Source organism: Mus caroli, unplaced genomic scaffold (assembly GCF_978045245.1).
Source record: "Mus caroli unplaced genomic scaffold, Mus_caroli_1 scaffold_3, whole genome shotgun sequence".
Classification (NCBI taxonomy): Eukaryota; Metazoa; Chordata; class Mammalia; order Rodentia; family Muridae; genus Mus; species Mus caroli.
In genome coordinates this window covers 17,869,126-17,893,283 of record NW_028227258.1, presented here as the reverse complement: position 1 = coordinate 17,893,283, position 24,158 = coordinate 17,869,126, and the positions used below count along the sequence as shown (strand labels likewise).

Below are 24,158 nucleotides of genomic sequence, written 5' to 3'. Positions count from 1 at the left end.
AGGGGGTTTCTTTCTGGAAAGTTCCTATGGAGCAAAGGGTAAGGGTAGACAACAATATTTTGGGAAACAGTGTGCAACCAGCCTGGCATGCAGTCTTGTTTCATTCTATGCCCCAAGGCATGCTGGGAGCAGATCACAAATGACCACCCAGCATCATCTACAAACAGAGAAAATGTATTTATGAGGTTCGGGATGAAAAACTCCTTTTATGGTCTTTCTTGTGTTATTAATGCCACCTTCCTAGTTCTTCTCAAAACTCAATGTGAGCTCTTTTGCAAGGCAGGCAACTACATGCATATACCTAGAATGCCTCCTCTAAACTTCAGTTTCAAACAGCATTTCATATAAACTGGTCAATTTAAAATGACTCTCCCTTTTCGCAATGTTCTATTATAAACAAGTCATCTGAACTGCCCGAGTTTCAAACTCTACCAAAATAGTATTGTACAAAATCAATGTTCACTGAATATCTGTCTCCTCATCAAAAATACACCACTCACACAACACATGGATTCCAAAAAAAAAAAAAATGAGTTGTAAGAAGTGATAGTCTCACTTCAGGAAGGAAGGAAGGAAGGAAGGAAGGAAGGAAGGAAGGAAGGAAGGAAGGAAGGAAGGATCCACAAATACTCTATGAACAGAAATGTTGCATAAGTAAGAGATGACTTTGCCATTTTATTTCAAAAACATTTCTTCAAACAACTTGAACATTTTCTTTTACCAACTGTGGTAAAGTGAGCAAAGCCTGGGCTTCCCACAAACCACAACCCAGGTAGAGAATACCACCAAGGACCATCTCTAGCAGAGCACCCTCTCCTTCTCCTTCATTATTCTCAGAATACAATTACTAAGCACACTGTTTTTAACCATTCTTTAACTCACCAGTCTTCTTACTGGGATAGCACCTTATACACTCCTGCGTGCACTGTCATATGCAAGTCTCTAACTCACATCCAAAGCCTTTCTAAGCTTAAACTTCCAGGCCCACAGAGCCAAGGGCCTTTGTGCCTTCAAACCAAGCAAAAGATGGACTCCAATATCTGAGTCTGGCTGTGGCAGTGGAGACTCAAGATGATCACCCAGGGTCTTCACCTGATGAAAGTAACTGCAGAGGTCAGTTCCCCTGTTGAGAGAAGAGGCAGTAGCCCAGTCTTCAATGGGATGGTTAGACAATGACTACTATGTTATCTTTTTTTTTTCTTACTCCTTCATGACTTCATTTTGAGCAGATGCTCAAAATTCACTTCTTCCAACCAGACTTCTTCATGTCTCCCTACTCTGTTGCAACTTCTCCTTGCCAATCTGGCAAGTGTGTGAGTATATGCTAACACATAAGCTCACTGAAGAATTTGGCAAACATAATGGGGGAAGGCTGGCTTTGATTGTATCACAGGGTAATCATTTTTAGTAAATTAAAAATTATGTAGCACCTAAAAAGAAAAACAAGTCAATATAACCCAATAATATTTTTTAAAAGCTCAAGGTTCTAAAATAACAGAAGTTATTAAAAAGAACTTAGTCATCAGAGGATTAAGTGAACATTTATTGGAGAAGCAAATACTAAAAATAATAATAATAATAAAAATGTATTACTTCACAAGAAAAGAGTAATCAGGGAAGGCACTGGAAGTGATTCTGGTTAAAGACCTTATAAACGATGGAGAAGAGGAAATGTAGATTATATTTTCTAGCTCTGCAAAAGATGCTAAAGTTTTCCAGCACATGAAATGCCAAGTCAGCGGGAAAACCTTATAAGATTTCCAAATCTTTACAGGCTACTAGATGAGGATGCCAAGACTCAAATCGGAATGCTATAGTTATTGTAGTTTCCAGGATAATGAGCCTTGGTTATCGTAAAGGAAAAGCCTGAAAGAGACCTCTGAGATGGTGCATTACTGTGGTCTCATATTCCCCAAAGCACATGAACATCATTTCAGAACACAAACATTGTTCTCTTCGTATTTAAAGTCAGAGTTCAAACCCAAGCCATAGCAAGATGGAAGAATACTTGCCTAGTATGTAGAAGGCTGCTGGTTTCCTCTCCAGCACTGCCAAGCAAAACCAAGCAATCAGCAAGATGGAAATTTTTGTCTGTTTACAATGCCAAGGGCAGCTCTAGTCTAGCACAATCTCCTACTCCAAACTTAGGTGAATAAAAAAAAAAGTTATCAAAAACATAAAATACCATATAAGTGAATGAAATGATGCCAGTGGACCACAAGAGAAGGAAGTAAAACAAGAAAGATCTTTACAGGTAGAAAGGCAGAGGAAACACAACAGATGCAAAGACAGCACATTGTAGGATGATCATAGTCAGGGTGATGCAGTCAGTCTCAAAAAACCATTGCCCCTTTCAGTAGATTTTTGAGAGTATCTACTTTGGTGGAAGACTAAAAATCAAATCTAAGAAAGGAGAGATGCCAAATAGTACTAACCAGTTCCATGACCACCCATGATTTCATTAACATTAGACCATGGTCTGTTAGAAGGAGGGACACCAAGACACTCATAAACTATTAACTTTTAAAAGTGAAACCATAGAAGGCAGGCATGCTAGCTCACAGCTATAACTATGAAACAAGGAAGTAGACACAAGACGATCAGGAGTTCAATGCCCCCCTGGGCTACAGTTTCAACTATAAAGGTGTCAGGGGGTTCTGAGTTCATGTGACACATGAGATTCTGAGTTCCGATGTTCAGACCCCACAGAGTCTGGTGTAGCAGCACAAATGCATGGTCCTATGGTGAGATGGAAGAATCCATCAAATCTCAAGGGACAGCTAAGATTGGCATAGAAAGCTGAGAACAAGAGAGCCTGTCTCAAACAAGGAAAGCACAAACACTGAAGGTTGTCTATTGACTTGCATATGTATATCATGGTACACAGAGACATACAGACACACAGACACACCTGCACTTGCACACAAAAACACACAAAGATTGTTTTTACAGAACACTAATCCTAGCCTTCCCTAACATATCCCTGATGGAGTAGTGAAATAAATCAATTTCAAACTTCACGAGTCTTCCAAACAATGACTCATTTTCCCTTCCATATACAGCCTATTTATGTTCTGCATTATTATTTTGGTAGTCTATGATCTAAAATTTTAAGCATATCTTCTCTTCAAAGTAAGATTGAATTATCTCTTTCACACTCTTGATTTACAATGTGACATCAAATTCATCCATATTACATAAATATTTAATTCCATTTGTGATGAAGGCATTATTCACATGTTACAAATATAAAATATTATGGTTAAACTGCATTATACCTTCCAGGGCTTGAAGAAGTGAAGCCAAAAAAGGAATTTATAGACTTATGTTAAGCCAGAGTACATGCTAGTGAGTTTGAAGAAAAATATGTAAGAATGCACAATCATAACTTTCAAATCACAAGCTTAAGTGCTGGAAATTTCAAATAAAATGAGCGATTGAGACGTTCTGATGAAACTTGCATGACACAATTTAAGGTATTTTTTTTTTTTTTTTTTTTTTTTTTTTTGGTTTTTTCGAGACAGGGTTTCTCTGTATAGCTCTGGCTGTCCTGGAACTCACTTTGTAGACCAGGCTGGCCTCGAACTCAGAAATCCACCTGCCTCTGCCTCCCAAGTGCTGGGATTATTTTATACTGACAGGATTGTGCAAGAGAATGAAAGGAATATTTTTAGGTATTTACAAGATATACAATGAATGCATTTGTCCTTGCTGGCCTCTTTGACCTGACAAGTTTTTTTGTGAATGTTTAAAATATAGATATTACATCAAAAAATTCTGAGTAAAATTACATAATCAAGTGATTTTATATAAAAAGGAAGTGTATCTGTAGGCATAAATTTTTGGTAGCCTATTTTAATAAGGGTTCAGACTCTCCTCTTGCCCTCCACCCAACAGAAGTAGTAGAAGAAAAGAGTTATTAGGGCATGGGAGAAGTGGACCTGTTCAGCAATAGATCTTTGGGGGTGAGCGCCATCTTCTTGGTCAGAAATTCAGTCCTATAGCAAACACCAAACATGACTCAGCAGCCACGGTCCTCTCATCAGAGACCAGGCAGGAACTAGCAGCTGTAGTTCAATCCTGAAGAGACTGAAAGACTCACCAACTGGCCCAAGGCAAGGCCACCAAAGCAGAAAGCCACTGCAGGAACCTCATGAGAAGTTCTTGGGAAAGTTTCTCTATGGCATCACCACTAGTGGAGCTCAACAATGCAATGTAAGGAGAACTAATACATGTATGCTGTTAGTAATAGTGAGGCAGAGCAAACCAAAACAATGCTCTTTTTCTTCTCTCTGTGGGGTCATATTTATATTCCTTCATTCCTTTTCCTTTCACATGTATGCTATAACAAAACATCCCGTCACCTGTGTCTGCTTCAGGAAAACATTCTTTGACGTGCCTGCTTTAGCATGACATCCTTTCACTCACTGTGCCCCAGCAAACCATCATTTGACATAATTGATTTTCCAAGGGAACTGGAAGTTTCTACTCATGGGTCCTTCATTATTAGCTCATAACATTAAGGTATAAAGACAATGTCTATTAAAAGTCAAAATAACAGTCAGACAAAGAGTGGTGTAAAGGGGGTAAAACTGAGTATTCAGGGTCAAAGTCGGTGTTTTAATTTCTTTGACTTTCTTTAATTTCTTTTGAGAAAGGTGTTGCTGGAAAGTTGGGATCTTAAGTAAGTCCACAAGCAAGATAGAGACAAAGCATGGAGAGAAACAGAAAGAGTTAGAGTGGAGGTGTGCATAGAAAAAAATAAAAAAGAATGGTACTGCTCATATACTCTAGGATTTGGGGGGGGGGAGGGAATGCAATTCCGAACATTCCAATTATGACACATAACCAATTCTTTGCTTTTTTTTATCCTTCAGCTGCTGGTTTCAGAAATAATCAAAAGAGGAAGACACTGTTAGAGTGTTTACACCATGCATACAAAAATATATCCTGCAAGATCATCACTGAGGAGAAATTCTATAAGAAATCTGGGGTTTTAAAGCAATTTTGAATTTTCTCTTCATGGTTTCATAAAATAGTAATTAAAAGAGAATGCAAATAAAAGGCAGCAACCCAATGTTTGATGAACATGAAATATACAATGTGTCAAGGCAATGTATCTACAGGAGGCCTTACATTAACTGCCTTTTTTTTTTTCAACAAAATCCCTTACTTTTCCCTAAAATTTCTATTTGTAAAGCAGGTTTGGGAGAACTGAAGTTCAATGTGTGGTTCTCTCAGCTACAGAAACTTCTATGGGATTCTAAAATGATAAAATGCAGTCTATGCTTTGGAAGAAAGAATGCCTTAAACCTCCACATTTAAGGAGGAAGTGCACAGTATTTCATAAATATGCATAATCGTGATATAGGAAATGCCTAATTTGCCTACAAAAAAATCTCCAGGGTTTGATGACTGAGGCAAGGAGTAAATCATGTCCACGGAGAATCACCAAGAAAAACATCATCAAACTTAAATGCTACAGAATAAAGATCATTTTCCAAATTGATTCCAGAAACAGCTCCTAGGTAAATGTCTCTGAAAAGCTAATTTAATTCAATTAAACAATGTAGCATGAGTTTCCTCTTCAGAGAGAGTTAAAATATTTTTATTTGGTACAGATGTTAAAGATAAGTCTTTAAAGGAGTGATTGATTTAATCAAGAGAATTGAAAGTTTGAAGCTGTTCACTGAGGGAGGACTTGGGACGGAGAATGGTTTGCTAAGCAGGTAACTGTCAGCTGTTCCAACATCCATCGTCTTCGAAGTGCACAAAGGAAAAACCTGCATTGTTTCATAGAGGGTGGCTTTATTATGATGTGTCATATAAATTCAGTATTATTTCATCCTAAAATTATATAAGCTAAAAGGCTTATTATTAGAATTCTTCCTCAAATTATGCAATGAAGAGATCAGATTTTCCATCTGAAAATTAGGCACAACCACAAGGACCTAGGCTGATCCTCAAAATCCCAGGTGAAAAGAGAAAGGAAAGAAAAGGAAACGGAAACACACAGACACAGAGGCTGGGTGTGGCAGCTCATGCCTGTCATTTCTGTACCGGCTGAGACAGGAGAACAATGGAACTTGCAGGCCAGCCAGTCTAGTCACACAAGCCAGCTTCCAAGTTGTATAAAAGACCATGTCTCAAAAAAATAAGGTATAAAGCATCTAAGGACTGTATTTGATGTCAACATCTGGCTACCACACTATGTGTGCTTATATGCATGGACACCTAGTACCTACACATGCACATGCACACGAACTCGCACACACATACATACACACATGCATGCACATACAGTAGTAGTTATACTTCCTTCAGAATGTCTCCCTTTAACTTTTCTTAGTTAATCTCTCCTTATGTAAGTTGACTAACAGTCACTCAGGATGAGCAGGCAAGACCTTCAAAGCCGTCTGGTCATGGCCTCCTTCTAGTCCATCTAGGTATTGGCTTCAACACTGAGATGACTCATAAAAATTAAAACAACCTGAGGTCACCTACTCCAGGTCCTTTAAAAAGAGTTGCCAACCCTTCCTCTTAAGATAGGTAGATAGGTCTTTTGAAATGTAGATTCCCCAACACTATGAACTAATCAGTACCCCTGGAGCTCCCTGGGACTAAACCACCAACCAAAGAAAACACATGGTGGGAATCATGGCTCTAGCTACATATATAGCAGAGGATTGCCTAGTTGGTCATCAGTGGGAGGAAAAGCCCTTGGTCCAGTGAAGGTTCTACACCCCAGTATAGGGGAATGCCAGGATCAGGATGCAGGAGTTGGTGAGCAGGGGGATGGGGGTTTTTGGAGGGGAAACTAGGAAAGGGGATAACATTTGAAATGTAATTAAAGAAAATATCTTTTAAAAAAATACAAAAAGAAAGAAAAGAAATGTAGATTCCAAAGTCACATCAAGTGCAGAAAAATTGTATGAACAGATTCAAGTGAAAAGAGACTGGAAAGAAGCAAAAGTAATATTAGATCCAATTTTGTAAAGGCCCAAAATGTTAACGGTGGCTCCTTCTGTATGGTAAAAGACAGGATTCAAAGGACTTTTGATTAAATAAAAGAGCTATATGATTTATGTAATTAATTCTTGCAGTCTCACATGGAAGAATCTCTGATTTCCAGAAGTTATTATTGTGGTGAAGTTATTGTCTACTCTAACTTTCTTCTTCTTGCCCATTCCTGCCTATTTTATTTAAAAAAAAAAATCCTTATTTAAAAAAAAAAACCACTAGGTAAGTGGGTGTACAGCATTGTGACTTAATTTCCAGATTATACAATAAATATGTTTCAAAACACCTATATTGATATAGAATCGAGTTGCCAGTGCACAATTAATGAAAAATACAATCAACATGCCTTTAATTTCAGCACTCAGGGAGCAGAGGCAGGTAGCTATGGCTGGTCCAGAACTCAGAGCCTTCCTCTGCCTTCCTCTCCTTCTTCACTGATGTGATTAAAGCTTCGAGCCACCACACCTGGCAAGAAATCCATTTTCTTAAAGCTACTCTGCAACTTCTAATTTTCCCCCAGAGAAGATTTATCACATGTGTCATTAGGAAAAGCTTCTAACATTTTCATACTTGGAGCCTGCATAACAGATTATTGACAGCCACGTCCACATGCCCATGATTCTCAGTTCTTCATAAGCTCACACAAATGATCCCATCTCACCACCCCCCCCCCTGCTTCTCTCCTTCATCGGAGCATCTCATTGAGCCTCCTAGCAAACCAAATTCATAAACCTGTATTCAACGGTTTATTCCAGACCCTCTCCCCAGCATCCACTCCAAACAAGGGTCAAGACTACCTTTTGTGTATCCACACTAGAGAACCCAGTGTCTGGGTCTACGAAATGACTCTATAAATAAGCACTGTATTCCTGAATGAAAGTCAAGCAGCAACAGCAGCACGTATGCACAGAAAGAACACAGGTTATTAAGTAGAGTTTAAACCCGTAAAAAGATTAGCAGTAAAATACCTACATACTAACATGTTCATGAACCTGTGTGACAAGGATCATCCTACGGTTTTGGAGAGAAGGCAACTGTCCACCAGAGGTAAGGGAGGCCAACTGCTCTATCAATCCAAAGACTCCTAGAGAAAGAAGCATGCAGAAACCCAGTGAATGGAAAATGGGACCTTTCCTCAGACAGCTTCCCACAAACTGAGGAGGTTTCACTTATAAATTACAGCCAATAAGTTGTGAGCAACAAAGCCCAGGGAGAGAAGAGCGAAGCTCAGGAGACCAGAACCTGAACCCCCAGGGGAACAGTGACCTTCACAGGCAGCCCAAGAGAATGAAGCAGGGAAAGAACCAAGGCTGCACAGGACTTCACTCTCCACCCTCCCTGCTCCTGTACACTCTTGCTGAGCTTCCCAGCAACCTGAGTCACCTGAAATCAGGGTGCTTCAGCCAGGTTATCTTCTTAAGCACAGAACATGAACTAGATTGGTCCTGGATAGGCAGAAAGGACATTCAGGCATAGCAGTCAGTGGGAAGATGCACAGACGTTTGGCAAAGGTGGGGAAGGCAGAAAGGATAGCAGACAGGTAGAGAAAGGACAGCTGGGTAATATGGGAATGATCAACAGCAGTGGGGGAGAGGTCTAAACACAGAAGAATGGGGTAAAACCACAGTGAGTCCTCTACTGCATTCTGTAATGAGAGAAAACTTCAGGCCAAGCCAGTGGTGTGGTGGCTAAAGAGTGTTGGACGACGGCAGAAGAGCAACTTCGTCCAAAGAGCCGACAATTTAGTGCCTTTTATAGATGGTTGTAAAGTGTATTAGTTAGATAAAACACACTGATTCCTAGTCAGAGATTAATTTAGACAAAGCCATGATCATTACTGACTTCCTGGAATGACTTTGGAGCCATTAATCATCAAATTAACTAGTGACAGATGTTTCTGTACTTATTTAAATCCCTATCTATCTAACTGTTATAAAAATGACTAAAATGTTTATCTCAATATAGCCAGGCAAGAAATGTTACAGACATACATATATTGAATTGTACTTTTCTTTTCCTTTAGCCAAGAAGCAAATACAATCTTTAGGGGGGAAATAATCCCGACTACTTTGTATCTGCTAAAGCGGCAGCCATGTTCAGCCATTTATTTAGTGGTTGAAAAAGAGGAAAGGTAACTCAGATGAACTAAACATCCAGCATTATTTCAACTGCCACTCTCATGGCCCTGCAAGGGGCTGAGGGTGAAGTCCAGATCTCACTGCCCGCCCAGGCAGCCCCTCAGGAAGCTTCCCACGTTTTCAAAGTTGGCAGAAAACAAAGCCACTCAGCCTGAAGGACTTCCACTGGCATTGCTTCCTCTGGAGCCTCCCTTACCACAAAGGAAGCGAGGGGACAAAAGGCCCCTTGCCTGTACCCCTCTCAAAAGAAAAAAAACCCAAACCGCACATGTCCTGACTACTGTCCCTCATCATCCTTAGCTCCGAGAGCATGCCATACTTCCCAGAATGCACTGCGGTCCCCCAGCCGAGAAGCAAGCATTCAGCCAAGAGACCTCTGAAGGAAGATGCAGAGGTTGCAGCTGGAAAGTGTGAGAAGGGACTGAAGTCTGACATTTGGAAGTAAATGTCTGGCTGGGGGGAGGTGGGTGGGGGATGAGGGTGGAGCTTTGTACTAAGTCCTAGCCTAAGGCTCAGGGTTACAGGTTTCTTCCCCAGCACTTGAAGAAAACTGAATGAGCAAAGATGAATCAACCCAGTGACCCTCCCATTCAGTGATAAGGATCAATGGCTCCCTTGGCGTCACTGCACAGTCTCTCACAACCCCTCACTGCAGACACTCTGTTCTCACTAGACAGATGTGCGACGTTTCATCTGCTCAGTTCTCGAGCAGGCTTCCATCATGCGCAATAAAATGTACTGTGAACCCAACGCTTCATGCTTCCGGCCTGGCTGTCCCTCTACGCCCATTTCTGTTGTGCACCATTTCGGGCCAGCGTGTGTGTGTGTGTGTGTGTGTGTGTGTGTGTGTGTCCCTTTTATTCCCTGGACCCTTGGGGTTGGCTTTCTGGTAGGGAGAAATGCACTTGGATCACCTGATTCTAGTCCCTCACTCCTGTCACATAATCCTGACTTCTCTAATGGTGACTTTCATGAAGACTTGAGCTTATATAATCCCCTCTTCCCTCTCTGTAACACGAGTTCAGTGAGGAGGACGGTGTTTCCCTCATGTCTGCAATGTCTGCATGATGTGTAATGGTGAGGTGTCCAGAGCAGGCACACAGATACTTAAATGAAAACGAAGTTAATCCAGACAAGGACATACATACTATATTCTATTATGTATATAGAAAACCTGGCTGGTGTAAGCTATGTATTATCCTTTCATCTTTCTGCGGATGAAACAGAAAAGTACCCAAAAGTAACATCATATGTCACCTCCCGCGGTCTTTTCTCTTTTTTTTTTTTTTTTTTTTTTTTTTTTTTGAGAGCTCTGTTTGTTTTGACACATCATTGCTGAGATGGTATTTTGCCCTGTAACCTTTGGTAGCCTAAAATTTACTCTTTAGGTCATGTTGGTCTCAACTCCTTCTGCCTCCACTTCCTGAATGTTATAATGACAGCCATGCAAGCTCCCACTCATCTGTGACAGCTGTTTTCAACCATGACTTTCCAGGGACGTCACAGGTGAAGCAGCTGGGTTTTATGGGAGATACACTGATGGCCTCTGGTTGATAAAACAAGCCTCAAGAATGGCCACTGACATGACCCAACCCTTTTTTTCCCTCTTCCCCCATCTACTTTTGAGACACACACAAAAAGTTGTAGCCACAGAAGAGAAGAATATACACATCCTTCGAACTCAAATGTTCTTTTCAGGTAAAAATAACACATCTGCCCGGTGGCACCATTAGTAGCAATGCCTAGCCCATACAATCAAACTGGGAAGCCAGCGCTCTGTAACAAAATGATCCTAAGCTATTACAAGTTGTTAAGTTTCGCTGATGTCTATAATTAGTTGGCATGAAAAGAAACCCTTAGAATTGCAGACAGAGTTGCCCACGTCTGTGGAAGGAAGGAATCAAGATAGGCCTGATGGAAATGACTGAGGCACAGCTCAGAACGTACAAGGAGCTCCCTCCACCATCAACAGGCGTCACTAACTCTGAGCCTGTGTGTCAAGCTCCTTGGGTCTCACCTTCTTCATCTTTAATACTAATATATGATGACAAGATGCTGGGAACTTATTTATAAGTCAGTAGTCTGCTGTTATTCTATGATAATGTGCTTCCCCTGACCCACTGAACCTAAGAAGTGGAGTGGGGGGGGGGGTGGAAAACCAATCGTTCTTCATGAAGTGTTTAAGAATCCATATGATATCAGGAACTGTCGTTATTGTTGAAAATTCTGAAAATCTCACCACCATAAAATAGCAGTCTAGCAAGGGAAAGCTAAGTAAGGGGCTACACCAGAGAGGTGAGTATTGGGAGATGTGCAACAAGAATCCCGAGGTAGAGGAGAGTCAGGAAAGCTCTAGCTGGCTTCTAAAATTTGAGTGATAAACACTACCCAGGTGCTTAGGAAGCCAGGGAAGGCGTCCTATTAATACCAAGAGATAACCATGATTTTAATCCACCCCATGTTTTCAAATTAATAACAAAACCAACATTTGCCATCATGAGAATACTTTATCAGGTTGTCTCAGTTTTCAAAGTTTATGAGGAAAACTTTAACTCCTCTTAATAAATAATGTTTAACACCTGGAACATTCTGAGACTCTTTGGAGCAGGCCACTAGTTCCTCGAGGGGTAGTAAGAAGTTATTCTGGGGCAATAATAACCTAACAGGGGTTTCAGACAACCCTGCCTGACTGCACACTGGCAGCACCTGGTAAACAACGTGGCAAAGGTGCTGTCAATACTGGTGATTCATGAGCATGGCATAAATCAAGATTGCTACCTCGCCAACACCCAACATTTTGATTTCAATATTCACAAATCAGTGCGGCTAAAATTCATCAGCAGCCCCTCACACATGTGTAATGAGATCACATCAACTCGCCTCCTGTGACCAAAAGGAAAAGGTGGTTTTCTAAATGGTAATTCATATTGGACAAATAACACACTGAACCCAGTCTTGTAGCCCTGGGCCATATTTTGCTCAAAACAAAGGTACACTATGCAGGAATAAAGAAAGCTGAGAATGGCAGTAATTAACTTCAAGCTAACTTTTCCATAAAAAGCCATCGCCGGTATGATTTGCTTGCATCGAGCACCTATTTTTTTTTTTTTTTTTTTTTTTGCCACACAATGATCCAAGTGTGTCATAGCTAACATATTTCACTAACATGTAATATCCTCGACAACATCCTCGTAATGAGAATGCTCCAAAGAAATTATTGATCCCTGGAATGTCTCATATTTTTTAAATTACTGACAAATCCTTTCCTATTTTCTTTGCAGTTAGACATAATTCTCCTTGATCGGCAGAATGTAAAGAGGTATAAAAGTACAAAGTTGAAATCACTTTTTCTTAAAACATAAGTGCCCCGTTGACATAGACCATTTCTCTTAACTTCCCCCAAAACAATAATTAGAGAAGTTGTGACCAAGAGTCCCAAAAATAAGCATAAGAAAAGCAAAGACTTGGTCTCAGTGAGGACAGCAAGAGGCTCTCACACCGAGGGCTTTTTCATATTATTTTTCAAATGTTCTTCAGCTGAACTCCATCGTGAGGACTCATGGAGCCTTTTGTTTTTCCAGAATCCAGGAGCCTTCTCTCAGGTGGTTCCGCTTCACAGCAGATATGTCTGGGACCTTCTGTTACTCAGGCTGGCTTCTTCTGTTCTGTTTCACTGGCACCTTTGTGGCCCCTCACAGTAACTGACCTCACCTTGGGGGAAGGTGACTAAGAAAAGAGCAGTCCCTAATAACTCAAAGAAGCCACAAGGTCCCCATTCAGAACACAGAGCACTCAGCCTCCTTGGAGAGGCTCAGAGAAACTAGATACCTGCCGCCCTGCACAACTTCCGGAGGGTCTTTTCTCCAATGTCAGAAAAACCTCACCCTGCAGAGAACCGATGGGAATAGTGTAGAGGGACAGGGGACAGGAGGAAAGGACAAGAGGTGGAGAAAGTCAGCTGCTAAGTATGTGACCACGTTGGAAAGACTCAGAAGAGGAGAGGGCTGAGAGGATGGAGTGACTAAGGGGCTAGGGAGAGCGCGAGAGGACCGAAGACTGTGGTTGTCCCATGAGCGCCGTGGCTCTCCCAGCGGGTCCGAGAAGCAGGCGAGGCAGGTGGCTGGTCCCGAGCTGGGCGCCCCTTGGCGTCTCCCCAGCGCTCGTGGTCCGGGAGCGCCCCGCTGTCCGGGTGTCCCGCTCCCCAAGGAGCACGTGTCCCACCCCGATCGCCGCACAAAGCGCGGGCTACCCCGGAGACCCCCGATCCGAACCCCCAGGCCCCTTCCCAGCGCCCCTTACCCGCCGCCGCTCCCCTGGTCCTGGGTCCTCCGCACCCTCACTAGGAGCACCACGCCGGCAACTTCTGCCGCCGCCGCTGCCTCTGCCGCCGCCGCCTCCGCCGCCTTAGCTCCTGTCCCTCCTCCCGCTCCGCCGCCGCCGCTGGAATTTTTCTCACTCGCCCTCTCCAGCTCCCACTAGTGACTGCAGACTGCGAGCCAAGCACTTAGCGCAGGGATTACGCGGCCCGGCGCCTGGAGCCGCCCCAGCCACCTCCAGAGCCGTCCTCAGAGCATCCCTGGCGCTGCAGCCGGACAAACGTCCCTGGCTGGTCCAAAAGCCTCGCCACACGCCCCCTTCAGCTTCCAGAAACAAAAGCGCGTGGAGGCAGCGCGGAATGGTGCGAGCTGGGACAGACTCCAAATGGCAGAGCGCGGTGAACTTCAACTTCTCCGGGGCCAGCGACACTTTGGAGAAGTTATGGAAACGTTGGTCACACACCTCATAAAAAAGGGGAGGGGGGTGCACATCAAATTAGATCCACAGTCTCGGGTGAGGGGTTAGAAATCTTGAGGCATGGAGTGAGGCTTCCTAGGAAAATGAAATTTTTCCTTTATACAGATATTTTGAAATTGTAAACAATGAAAGGCAACGCAAAAAATTCCACTTGTGTTTGATGAAATTTTACAGTTTGGCTTGAGAAAGCATTTGACATCTTTACTTTGTGGTCTGTTTCGACTCTTGGAGAAATGAATATAAGCAAGGTGATTGAGCTTCTCCGGAGACTTGGGGAGCATAGCTAACCTCTTTCAAATCAGCCATTTTGCCAACTGTTTCCCAGGGCGGTATCTCATGAATTCCAAATATCTTTTATTCCTAATGCCTTTCTGATGCCCAGTTTCCACCATAATTCATTTCCTCGGTTTTTTTTTTTTTTTTTTTTTTTTTTTTTTTTAATTCTAAGCTTGTTGAGCAGCCCCGTTTGTCCTCGTTAGAAGTGTGACTTAAGTTTTATTTTGTGCCACTCGGAAGTGAATTTCTTATGAGTTCCTCATTATGATCTATTTCATTCCTATCATTTTATTTCATCCCCTTTCTTCTGAAATTGTTTCAGCTGAATCAGACGTTAAATAAAATCTTTTCACTTGTAAATATAAGAGACATACAGGTCCCTCTTAGGAGCAAGTGAGGTCCCTGGTGTTTATTAATGAGTTGGTAAAAGGTGGGTATATTTATCCTGAAATGACAGTGTCACCGGGGGAGTCTGCTTGCCCCATCGTGTATCCGTTTTATAGTCCCTGAAGCCATACTGCAAGAAGTTGTCTAGAAGTTTTCTAAGTAGGTAAATTGCTTGTTGGTATCTCTTTATTGGGCCCTTGCTCTGACCCCAGGTGTCAGGACTTAGAGCTGAAAGAACTGCAAGGTGGAATCTATCCGGTTGCCTTCACTCTGTGAGCCCGAGATAACCCCACCTCCTCCCCTTCCACATCATCTTTCTCTTCTTTCCTAACTATAAGTATGTGACCACTGAACTTGCCTTCAGTCTGACCCCCAATCTGATTTTCCGTCATTTTCATCTCCTGACATTAGTTTTAAATAGGAAAGAAACTTGAATAGATCTACCCCTGTGATGTAGGAATTACTAGTAACATTTACTAGACAGAAGTGTAAGATTCTCCCTCAGAGGTTCTTATAAACTGAGTTTAAATAAATTGGATGTTATAGAGAAAGGTACTTGAAACCCTCTGTAGGTCATGGGGGAGAGGGGCACAGAGTCTTTTAAAAAAAAAATCTGTGGGTAGAAGAAAAGGATGAGAGGGCTCTAGAAACCATATTTAAGGAGGATCTTAGAATATATATAGCACTCTGCAGCAACAGAGTGTTCACAGAGCTAGCCATACAGTAATCAGCACCAAATAACGATTGCAAGCCAGGCACCGGTATTTGACACTTAATTGCATCTGTCCTTCTTTAAACTCCTAATACAGAAAGATACGCTATTGTAAACATAGACTATAAGAAAGATGCCGTTTAGTGAATGAACACACAGCTTTAAGTGCAGACTCTCAGGGTGTGGCATAAACAAGTGTGGCGTGTGTGTGCGCGCTCCGAACAGGAAAAACCTAGGATAGGCTAATGAGATAAGATTTCCCTCTTTAGATGAAGATGGGAGTATTGTTAAACCATAAGGTGACAGAGGATTTTTCAGATGACTATTTAAAGGTACCTGGAGAGGGAGAAACATACAGGCACAACTGATCAAAAGAGTTGTATAAAGAAAAAGATCTGGACTTTAAATAAAATTTTTTCACCTGTAAATATAAGAGACCCACAAGTCTCTCTTAGGAGCAAGTGAGGTCCCTGGTGTTTATTAATGAGTTGGTAAATGGTGGGTATATTTATCCTGAAATGACAGTGTCGCCATATTATAGTCCCTGAAGTGGGACTATAACCAATAACATTGAAGGGTGCTTCTAACAAGGAGTGGTGACCCTACAAGGTACTCTCAAAAACAATAGAGCACTTGAGAGGTCAGGGTCTTCATCTGGCTACATGACAAATTCCAGCTAAGTCAAGATTTTGTCTTGCCTTCCAGTTAAAAACAAAGGCAGCAAGGCATCGCCATCATTGACAAAGGCTGTCCAACTGTTGTCACATGTGTTTCCCACTAAGGAAGACATTTGCCCGGGCACACTAGATTTGACTATTTTTAAGAAATCCCATACAGGGAAACTGAATGGGCCTAAGGTGGGACGGCATGTACTTCTATATGCTCTACTTCCTTTTGTCCCCCAACTTTCCCTCCTCTGTCTCCTCATTTCCAGATTATAAATGCCTCACACTATTAAATTTTATCATAAACTCAAGACATACCATGTTAGTAACATCCTAAAGTAGATGTTTTTTCAAGATCTGTCTTATCAGTATTCCTGTGTGTCTGTGTGTGGACATATGCACACAAGTGCCAGTACCTGTGGAGGCCACCAGATGCTCTTGAGTTACAAGCTGCCTAACGAGGATTCTGGGAGTCCAGCTCAGGTACCCTGCAAGAGCAGGATGCTCAAAACCACCTTTCCCACCCCATGCTTTGGAACTATTTTATCGCTAGCCATGGAATAAAAGGTTGTTTTGCTTCAGGAACCAGGTGAAGGAAATATTTCAACAGAAAGAAGAAGCCTTTTATTTCTAGCTCCTCAGTTGTTCTGGTGTAGTCTAGCAGACTGTTACTGTAGATTGTCTTTATGCATACAATATAAAGGGTCAACCTCACAACTATAATAAAATTAAGGACTTGCTCCTTCACACAAGAGCATGTGACTATGCAATGTATAGAAGCAATGTTTACAGCTCATTGCAGCCACTAGGAAGATCAGATCCATCAGCAAACTGAAACCTCAAGACAAGGGAGCTTGGTTTTAGTTCCATTTTTACAAATGAAGGGGAAAAAAAGCTAGGAGAAGCTTGATACCATGCCCCAGGCCAGACAGTTGACAACAGGGGCAGTGCTCGAGCAGACAGTCTGGCTACAGCACCTCTGCCTCAATCAATGTTCTGACTGCTTCAGGAGCAGTGGGGACATTTTTCAAGTATCCAGTGACCAGACATGTACAGAAAAGCTGTGGAAGACTGTGGAAGACTGTGGAACTAAGACAGCATATGGACTTGATCTGACAACGGACAGAGGAACACTGAGTCCCCTGTTATTCAGTTATGGCCTTTCCCTGGGCTCTCAGCAGCTAGCAGTTTAGGAGAGTTGCCGGGGATGCAGGCAGTGGCCTGTGCAGCTTCGGAGTGTGCCAGACTTCCTGAGGAACCTTTAGCTGCTTTACATCGCTCTCTGTTCTTCTCCCCTCTCCCTCCCCCTCCCCTTCCCTCTTTCCCTCTCCTTCTCCCCCTTCCCTCCTTCTTCTCCTCTCTGGTGTTTTATTTGCAGTCTTTTATGTCTCCTAAAAATAGGTGTTTTAGCCCAAAATTGGATTTTGTTTTTATGTTTTGTAACAGATTTCATGATAAAAACAGGAGTCCAGGGTTAGAAGTATTGGTAAGTTATGTCCAGGGAACTCCTCCAGGGGGGAGAAAGGCAGTTCAAAGAACTCCAAGTCCTCATGATATTTTATTAGGATGTACTCCAAAATAAGTAGCATGAAATATTTTAAAGAGGAACTTCCATTAAATTAAATTAGACATATTTTATATGTAATGTATAAAAGACAAGTGTTAAGTATGAATGGTTATTATTTACCTGATAGAACTTAATTTGAATTAGTATATTGTTGTAATCTTGAAATACTCATCCAGCATGCTCTCTCTTTGGTGTGTATTCTGTGTTTTCCTCCACTTCTATAAAATTACTGTAAAAAATAAACACATAAAACCATCATCCAATGACTGCTATATTCCAAAAAATCTTTGCTATTCTGATCTTATTTGATTTCATATAAAGCCACCTCAGTTACACACTAAAAAAAAAAAAAAAAACTGGAATATATATTCCTTTGACAAGTTAATTTGCCTCAAAGGAAACTAGAATTCTGCATTTTAAATAGAAGCAAACCATTAACTATGAAAAATATGAAATATAAAGACAAAAGTGATTTCATTGTCTTTAAAGTTACATTTGAATAAAATGTCATTTCTGCAGCATTATCTTTAAGGCCCCTTCTCTCATATTCTGTTTTTCAGTCTGAGGTGGGGTTGCCCAGGCTGAGTTGGAACACAGCATCTTCCATCTCTGCCTCCTGGGTTTTCAGGCATTTACCACCACACCCAGCCCTTGCATCTTTTTCAATTTCTAAAACTAAGTTTGTTGGGTCTTTTCTTTTTTTCCTGGACCATGCTGATCCGTACACCTACATAATTCCTAAAAGTGGAGAATTAGGAAAAAATTCTGTAACAAAACTTATAAAAAGTAATTCTTACATCTGTTTCTTTAGTGTCTCATGTTCCTGATGACTTTTTCCTTCTCTGGCGATTGCCAGTTTGGAGCGTCCCCATGTTCTCCCTGACTCACGGTATATTTACAACGTGTGCCTCGGGAAGAAGTATATAGAGAAGTTTCCGCCTGCCCTAGAAAATAAAAGCACACACAGCACGGACTCACAGGGACAGCAGCACCCTGCCTCCAGCAGTACTCTGCCTCCAGCAGCACCCTGCCTACAGCAGCACTCTGCCTCCAGCAGCACCCTGCCTACAGCAGCACCCTGCCTCCAGCAGTACTCTGCCTCCAGCAGCACCCTGCCTACAGCAGCACCCTGCCTACAGCAGCACCCTGCTTACAGCAGCACCCTGCCAACAGCAGCACCCTGCCTACAGCAGTACACTGCCTACAGTCCTGGGAAAGGAGAGGGGTTAGAATCTTATTCTAAGTTAGTGGAAGTGTTCGAAAGGTGGAGGATTCAAACTCTGTCCAGGGTTTGTGCTGGGTATAAAATCAAAATGCTTTAACAGCTGGCCTAGTAGTCATACAAGCCCGTTATTCTAGATACTCCAAAGCCTGGGGTAAGAAGATCATGGGTTTAAGACTAGCCTGAGCAACATAATGAGAACTTGTATCAAATGGGGGGTGGGGGGTGGGAGAAGGAGTAGAAAGGTCTGGATTGGAATTTAGTAGTAGAGCCCTAGCCTAACATATACAAGGCCTTGTGTTCAAACCATGATAATTAAAAAGCAAGGGGGAGAGGCTTTAGGGTAACGCCGGCCTCAACATTACTGGCTGTGGACATCTCAACGGCAAGAAGATATTTTTGCAACACTATTGACCTTTCTTCTGCTTTACTTCCTATTCCTGTGATAAATACCATGACTGAAAGCAATCTGGAGGGAAAAAAAGTGTTTACTTGACTTACAAGAAAGAAAGCCAAGACAGAAACCTAAAGGCTGGAACCAGGGCACAAGCACAGAGCACAGCTTCTCACTGACTTCCTGCAGGCTCATATTCAGCTGCCTTTCCTACGCAGCGCAGGCCTATCTGCCCAGGGAGGCCATTCCCCACAGTCTTCTGGACCCTTCAACATCAATTAGCAATCAAGAAAACGTTCATGGGCAAGTTCAATGGAAAAAGTTTCTCAGCTGAAGTTCCCTCTTTCCAGGTGTGTCATGCTGACAACTGAATCTAATCCCGGGGACATTCTAACCCTAGGCTTGCCCTGTGCACTGCAATGATACAATTTGCAAGTGTTGATATTTGAGTAATGACAGCTACGTGGACACCCATGCCACAAAAATCACTGATGTGATATCTTTTGGGGGGGAGGGGATAATGCAGAAGAAAGCATAAATATTCTGTGAATTCTACAGGTTGTATGCTACTATCATGGGAGGGGGGAGGGGGAGGGGGAGGGAGAGGGCGAGAAATGGAGGAGGGGATGATAGGAGCAGAACGTATTCTAAATACACATTTCCCCTTTGACAGAATTCTTTGCAATTACATAGGTGAGATTTGTGATTTTGTTAGGTAATAGTTTTCTTTAAGTGGAGGTACATACATACTAAGTTAAAATGGCATAAAGAATGAAAGGTCGGATTGTAACTCACTAATTCACTCACTGGAGACCTTCTTCTCCTGTGCCTATGAGTAGCTGCATGCATCTCAAGAGGAGCTTGAGGGCCATCCTACTCTGGCTTCCAGATCTCCTCCGGAAGACAGCAAGCCTGCAGGCTGCTGTTGAAGCATCTCTACATGCTCACCGTTCCCCGTGGCTGCTCCGCCATCTGCATGGCCCCAGCCTGCTACTCTTTCTTTTGTTGTCTAATGATCTTTGTTCAGTCCCCAGGCAAGTTTTCTATCATAAAATACCTCTCCCAATGTTTATTCTACCCTACATTTAGGGAAATACCGTCTATTTTCACATTATTACTCTTACATATTTTATGCCTGTCTATATTCTCAGCATGTACTGTTGTGCCTGGCACATAATAATCAGGCAACAGATCTTGACAATTAACCACTTCACAGCTCTATTAGAATCACGGGGCCAGGTCTTACAGAGGTCTAGTTCCCACCATTTCAAAAGGGGTGTTTTGGAACAACATTTAAAATCTTACAAACTGGTTGTGTAGGCAGCAAGATTTGCAGAGTTTTGTTCTAGATTTATAAAAATTTAAAATGATTTTTAAAACAGAATGTGGGACACGAGTTATTTACTTCACAGTTAAGGTTGAGAGTGTGTTGGAGGGTGTTACGGTATAGCTCTGATGGCACCAATGTACTTGAGTAGCAATTTGGGTTGGTGTAAGATGAGCAGAGCACAGATACGTATATTACTCACGTGTGGAAAGTTCTGCTTGGAGTAAAAAGGGGTGTTATAAAAATGCCTCATTTCAAGAATTATCTGTATATGGTAAAAGTTGGCTACCAAGTTCTGCAATGCTAAAAAGCAATCACATCAATAGAGCATTCTTATCTGAACAGACTTTACAGTGTGTGTGTGTGTGTGTGTGTGTGTATGTGTGTGTGTGTGTATGTGTGTTCATGTAGGTGCTCATGTATATATGGAATCAGGTGAGTGTGGAAGCCAGGTACCACCCGTCAGTTTCTGTAGCTTCATTTTGTTTTTATTTCCTGGGGGGGAGGGGTCCTTATTCTTCCAGAAGGTGACTGGCTGGCCAGTGAGACGCAGGTTCCAGTTCTCCCTCTTCTCTCCAGCACTGGATTTACAAACGTGCAATGCTCCATGCAGGTTTGCTCCTATGGGTTTTAGCTCAAAGCTTCCTGCTTGTAAGGCTAACACTTCACTGGCTTATGGAATGAGCTTTGTGCCCAGACCCAAGATGAACCCTCACCTCTCTCTGTGTGTTGTGTCTGTGTGTGTCTGTATGATTATATATACATACATATACAACTTTGGATATATATACAAAATTGAATGTGTGTGTGTGTGTGTGTGTACGTGTGTTTCATACTTACGATATGGAGAACAAGGATGGTGGTAGCCTTCCGGAATCCTAGCGCAAGCAGGGCCAGCTAGATTAGTGGTTTGTTTTTTCAAGTGAAAGACCCTGACACAACAAGTAAGTTGATAAAGCAATCCAGAAAGATACCCAAACCAACTCCAATCTCTGACATCTCTCCCCAAACATACCTGTACTTACACATACCGTACATGTCATATACATAAGAAAAATCAGACACTCATGTGTAACCATGATCAGAGCTCACTGACCTCAGTCATATTCCACACAGAACGTCTACATCAAAATGTAGTGCAACTGGAATCCCTGATACCAGACTCCTTTATAGAAAGAAAGTGAAGACTATGTTAATGTAGAAGAACAGATTTGATAATGGAAAGAAACCCAAAGAGTTGTATTGATCCAAAACCAGATGTGTAGTTCTCAAGGATTAGAGAACTCTGTGAACAGCAAATCACTGGACTTTGCTGTACTTTTCCCTAATACACACACACACACACACACACACACACACACCCTATTTTTCGTGTAAAGCAAGGTCTAACAACATCCTTTAGCTCAGATCTTGTTTGTGGATGTCAGATGGGTTTTACTGTGAAGGAGGAAAAATAACAATTGCAACAGGGAAAAAAATGTATTGTGAGTTATGAACCTGTTTACACTTCTACTTTAGCCATAACTGTTTGTTTAACAGAACACTCGCATTTTAATTCCACAATTGTGTGCCTATCATAAGCATCTTGGATTTCACGCCAGCCTGTTCAACACTTGTTTTGATTGACACACCTACTCAGGGTATAAAAGCTTACATTATAATTATCCTTCATAAGTAAATACAAACAGAACCCAGATTCACAAACTTTCCAATTAAGACTTCCTCCTTTATTTCTCAAAGACTTAGCTCTCTTAATGTTTGCTTTAGGGGGCCAATACTGTTGACTTTGCCCTTCGTAGAGTTTTATTTCCCCCTTGTGCTACATGCCAATACAGCCATTGTACATACATTCCAAAGCTCTTCCTAGATCCTGGTCCAGTTCTTGTCATTTCTTCTTTCACTTTTTTCCATGGCGGATGGATTTTTTAAGATTTAGGATTCTCTTTAATAAAGAGCATAATCTCTTACTTTGCTTCTCCTATTGAAACCAGTGTGTTTTCAGATATGTCTCTATTCCATCTGGACTGTAGTTTCCTTGAGAGTGAACACTGTAAGACTTCATTGACTGGGCTTTATCTGATCTTCAAGACAATACAGCTGGTGAACACGCTTTCCCGGCAGTTGTGTCTAGCAGGATGGCCTGCAGGAGCCAGCATCCTGTCCCTCCTCAAGTAGCAAGGACCATTTACTCACCTCTGTATTGCAAGGCATCACTGAAGCCTTTAAGAAATCAGCTTTACTGTGACATCACCAAAATCAGAGCAAGAAAAACAAAATCTAGAATTTCATAGCATGACTTTACTGTAGTAACCGTATGAAAAAGAAGAAATGCAAGCCAATTTACATGTGCACTTTCCCTTTGTACTTTGCCAACCACTTAGCAAACATATTCAATTATCTGAACTCCCAGCTTCATTAATGCAACAAATTTTACACCCTCTAGATACTGGGGGTTTCTAGTCTTAAACAAGACAAAAATTCTTCTCAAAATTGAGTTTATAATTCAGAAAGGAAGTTCAATGGGCTAATGAACAGTCACTAGGGATGCGATTCTTCACTTGTAATTTGCTCATAGTCAGCTATCGGATGCATCACAGGGCTCCCAATGGAGAAGCTAGAGAAAGTACCCAAGGAGCTAAAGGGATCTGCAACCCTATAGTTGGAACAACAATATGAACTAACCAGTACTCCGGAGCTCTTGTCTCTAGCTGCATATGTATCAAAAGATGGCCTAGTCGGCCATCACTGGAAAGAGAGGCCCATTGGACTTGCAAACTTTATATGCCCCAATATAGGGGAATGCCAGGGCCAAAAGAATGGGAATGGGTGGGTAGGGAAGTGGGGGGCGCTATGGGGGACTTTTGGGATAGCATTGGAAATGTAATTGAGGAAAATATGTAATAAAAAATATTAAAAATAAAAAAAAATTAGAGGCTTACAAAAATTTTACCCATGTTTATTTTATTTACTATATGAGTTCAAATGGACAAATTAATAATTATAAAGCATTCTGTTCATTAATTTTAAAATAATAATAAATCTTTCCATAGGGACACAAAATAATGTTTCAAGAAAAGTAACACTTTTAAAACAAAAATATCCAGCCTAATAGGAGACAGCTGATTTTCTTATATCTGCTATTGATCCATTGTTACGACACCCACATCAAGTAGCTAAGAAAACAGCAAAATGCGATTGGCACTTTAGAGCTATTATAAACACGGTTTTGATTTTATAGGTCTTCTATGAACCTCAGATCCCCCAAACCACACTTTAGACACCAGTTCTTTGAGAGCAGGAAACCACAGGTATGGTGCTCGACCCTGGGTTGGAAGAAGAACCCCCAGCCTGTATACAGTTATGCAAGAAACACAGCTAGTCGGTGGCAGACAGCAGGTGGGATGTGGCTGAATCATTTTATGGCTCCTGAGAAGAAGGGATTGCAGAGAATACTAATGAGTGTTCTTGAGGTAGCTTTGGAAATTTTGGAGCCATCTGAATCACATCTGCTCCCCCTTGATGGATGGGGACCAGGAAAGAGGAACACTTTCATGAGAGAATATAGCAGCATTAATGGGTCCTTGGAAGAGCCCAGATCCAGCTGTGAGTCATACAAACACATATTAATAACATTAGACAACTTTTGTACTATGTAT

The 24,158-nt window shown here is 41.8% G+C and overlaps 1 protein-coding gene across 1 annotated transcript in view; it reads right to left on the bottom strand.

Annotated features, from left to right (window-relative positions):
* Positions 1 to 13,573, bottom strand: part of Bmpr1b (bone morphogenetic protein receptor type 1B) — a 335,320-nt gene extending 321,747 nt beyond the window's left edge. Inside the window, exon 1 of the mRNA XM_085835481.1 lies at positions 13,458 to 13,573. The gene's annotated coding sequence lies outside the window, so the exon portion shown is untranslated. The remainder of the gene's footprint in view (positions 1 to 13,457) is intronic.
* Positions 13,574 to 24,158: the final 10,585 nt, after the last annotated feature.